Source organism: Rutidosis leptorrhynchoides, chromosome 11 (assembly GCF_046630445.1).
Source record: "Rutidosis leptorrhynchoides isolate AG116_Rl617_1_P2 chromosome 11, CSIRO_AGI_Rlap_v1, whole genome shotgun sequence".
NCBI lineage: Eukaryota > Viridiplantae > Streptophyta > Magnoliopsida > Asterales > Asteraceae > Rutidosis > Rutidosis leptorrhynchoides.
In genome coordinates, this window is record NC_092343.1 from 124,127,736 (window position 1) to 124,131,755 (window position 4,020).

At 33.5% G+C, this 4,020-nt stretch overlaps 1 non-coding gene across 1 annotated transcript; it reads left to right on the forward strand.

Annotated features, from left to right (window-relative positions):
- Positions 1-1,666: 1,666 nt before the first annotated feature.
- Positions 1,667-1,773, forward strand: LOC139878870 (small nucleolar RNA R71). Its single transcript, XR_011769730.1, has one exon. It is a non-coding gene; the product is annotated as a small nucleolar RNA R71 (small nucleolar RNA).
- The last annotated feature ends 2,247 nt before the right edge of the window (positions 1,774-4,020 follow it).

Genomic DNA, 4,020 nt, shown 5'->3' on the forward strand with positions numbered 1-4,020 from the left:
TCTATCCTCACCCACACCTAAGCTGAGATTTTTCTCTTTTACGCGCACAATTGCGTCAGCAGTATTTAGAAAGGGACGCCCTAGAATTAGGGGAACCTTACTATCTTCTTCCATTTCAAGAACAACGAAATCAGCAGGAAAGATTAAGTGATTTACTTTAACCGGTAGGTTTTCAGCAATGCCAATAGGATAGTTGTAAGTTCTATCAGCTAATCGTATACACATCCTAGTTGGTTTTAAATCACCTAAGTTCAATTTTAAGTACAAGGAGTGAGGCATAAGGTTAATTCTTGCTCCTAAATCAGCTAATGCATCGTACATTACTGAATCTCCCATCAGACAAGGAATGATGAAACTTCCAGGATCTCCAAGTTTTGGTGGCAAATTTTGCTTTTGTAAAATTGCCGAGCATTCCTCATTAAGGAATGTGGTTGAAACTTCTGCATATTTTCCTTTGTCTGCTATAAGATCCTTGATAAACCTTCCATAATTCGGCATACCCGCAAGAACATCTACAAGCGGTACATTTATACAAATTTGCTTAATCATGTCAGCAAACTTGTTGTATTGTGCTTGTAATTTATCTTTCTTCAAACGTTGCGGATATGGAATTGGAGGTTTGTATACCTTTAATGGTGGTTGATTTTGAGTCTTTGGTGCACTTGTGGTTGGCATCGTATTTTCTTCCACGACAGGTTCATTTTCTTGTGAAACATGAATAGGAGTGAGAGGCTTTGGAATCTCTGGGTTAATGGTTAACCCAGTTCGTGTAGTGATTGAATTAACTTGCGAAATATTACTTGAATTTTGAGTTTCCTTACCCTTAGGGTTTGGTTGCGTGTTGGATGGTAAAGTGCCCGATTGCCTTTCAGCAAGCAATTGGGATATTCTTCCCATATCTCTTTCAAGGTTTTGAATTGACGCTTGATGATTCCTTTGTACTTGCTCGTTTTCTGTTTGGGATTGATGAAGTTGTCTCTTCACTTGCTCATTCGTTTCTGATTGACTTTTGACAAAATTCATCATAACTTCTTCAAAGTTAGATTTCTTCTCTACTGGTTGCGTGTTATGATTTTGTTGTTGATATGGTAATTGAGGTAACGGTTGTTGTTGGAAATTTTGTTGAGGTGGAAATGGAGGTTGGTTTCTATTGAAAAAGCCAGGTGGTCCATTTCTTTGAAAAGCAAAATTCTTCGGGTTTTGATATCCTGGGTTTGCAGGTTGATAATTAGAATTTCCTCCTTGAAAATTTCCTTGTCTTTGATTGGCCATAAAATTAACTTGTGCTACTGAGTTCATTGGCCGATCATTGATATCACAATCTTTCGTGAAATGTGGTTGTCCACAGATTTCACAGCCTACTTGCAATGCTAAAACTGTTGAATTTAGTTTCTCTATTTCTCTTCCAAACTTTTTGAATTGATTCGACAGTGAAGCTATGGTTGTATTATTGTCTTCATTTTCTTCAAGGCTTGCCACCGTCCTTCTAGGTAGTTGATCTCTAGACGGTGTCCATTCAAAAGTATGAACTGACATGTCTTCTAACATGTCATACGCTTGATTTGGACATTTGTACATAAATACTCCTCCAGCGGAGGAATCTAATATACCACGAGTATGTTCATCAATACCACGATAAAAAGTTTGTACTATTTGCCCTTTTTGCAATCCGTGTTGCGGACAATTTCGTAACATTCTTTTTAATCTTTCCCATGCATCATAAAGAGTTTCGTCCGACTTTTGTTTAAAAGTGGTGATTTCAGTTCTAAGTCTTTTAGCTTTTGCCGGTGGGAAAAATCTGGTAATGAATTTTTCTCTTAATTCATTAAAAGTTGTGATAGAATCAGGTTTTGATGCTTTTAACCATGCTTTTGCGTCTCCGATTAATGAATACGGAAAAGTTCTTAACTTAAATGCATCTGAAGAAACATCTTTGTTTTTGTACAGTTCACATAAATCTTCAAAAGCTTCTAAATATTCTATCGGATTGTTATTAAGTCTTCCGTCGAATTGGTTTTCACGAACCATGTGCATAAACTGCCCCTTGACTTCCCAGTTTTCAGCCTCAATTTCAGGTCTTCTTATAGATGAAAGAGCGAGAGGGGGAACAGTTTGTCTGGTATTCCATATCGGTAGATCATTTGGATCAGGTGTTACTTCAGCCATTTCTTCTTTAATGACGATGGTTTCTGGTTCAGTTTTGATTTCTGGTTGACCACTAGTGTTTCCTACTTGTTTATCTTTTTTGTTGTTTTTCGGTGTTTTCGGTTTACTAGTACTACCTAATTTTTTTTGTTTTTCTTGTTTTAATCTTTTGTTCAAGTTTCTCTCAGGCTCTGGATTAAGTGCAACGAGTTTAGGATTTCCTGAACGGGTCATACAATTACAAAATTGTATGTAGTCTTGAAGGATTTATTCACTAAGTGTATGAACATTGAACTTTTTTGAAAATGAATTTTCACGAAAGGATCGAATAACTAAAAACGATGATAAAAACCTTTAAACAAACAGATTTTCCTTCTGATTTTGCCCACGTTTCGAATAGCCAAAAGATGCAGCAGAGGGGCAGGATTCGTTTGGTCTCAATATAATTGAGTACTGTTTGGCTCCAATAACCCAGTCCACGTACAAATCCAACTATTACTACGAATCAGAAAAATTATCTATTTATTTAACTACCAACTTTCCCCGGCAGCGGCGCCAAAAAGTTGATGTAATGAAGATCGTGTCTTTTTATTTTGAACGGATTTAGATTGAATTTATTACACGAATTGGTTGTAATTATATGGCGTTTTTATGATTTCGGATTGATTTCACTCATATAGGCAACTTTGTCCTATCCGTATAGTAATAGTTTATTTGGTAAATCCGGTTCGTTCCACAGGGAGGTTGAGTTTTCAAGGTTTTAATCGCTAAAAGATAAACTAATTAAAAGGGGAATTTTGAATTAGGGTTTACTACTTAATTGAACGGAATTTAAATTTAACTAAAACTAAATAACTAAATTAACGACAATAAAAATACAATTTAAACTAATTTATCAAAATAGAAGAAATAAGGTTTTTCATGGAAATATAGCAAAATAGCAAAAACTAATTAAAGTTTACGATATGGCAATAAGTGAAATTGAAGAGATTTAAAATAAGGTAAAGTAGTGGCTACTAAAATATGTCCCCTCTGGATTTATGGATTATTTTTAAGTCCGATTATGATGTTTTAATATATATCTTTATATTTAATCTTCCGATTTATAAAGATTTAACTAACTTAAATTAAATCTAACTTTCGTTTCGATCTCGTTCTAGCGAACTAAATTATACCCCGACTATTCAAATTAAGATTTAATCCAGTTTTTACTTTCGTTGAAACCAAAATTATAACGGTCTTACCCTTTTTATAATTACACGATTATATAAATTATAATATTACCCAAACCACCGAATCACACTTCTAAATTGTTGTCAATAATTTGTCCATATGTCCGTCTAGGTCACTGAGGTGTTGAAGCATAATTTATGTAAATTTAATGCACTTTCGTTTATTAATTTAATAAATTATGTGATAGGGGTGAAAATATTAAATTATATAACAATGGGTCGGTGATTAAACTTAATATTAAAAATAGTCAAAGTTACATCATAACATTATAATATGGTTCAATCCATTTGTCCAGAGGTTCTACATTTTAATTACCACTATGAGTATTTAGTTGGACATTATAACGGCGTAAAAATATAAATTATATAAAATGGACATGGTAACAATAATAATAATAATAATAATAAACTATAACAATAATAAATAATAAATAATAAATAACGATAATAACGACGATAATAATAAATATTACGATAACAATAATAAATAATAATAATAATGATAGTAATAACAACGATAATAATGATACGCGAAAATAAAGTTGGGACGTGGAGACTTACAGCGAGTTGGAACAGTAAAAAGTGATATAATTAGCGTAGTGGTACCCGGACAGAACTTCGACTAAAAACCCGTAAATTAAAC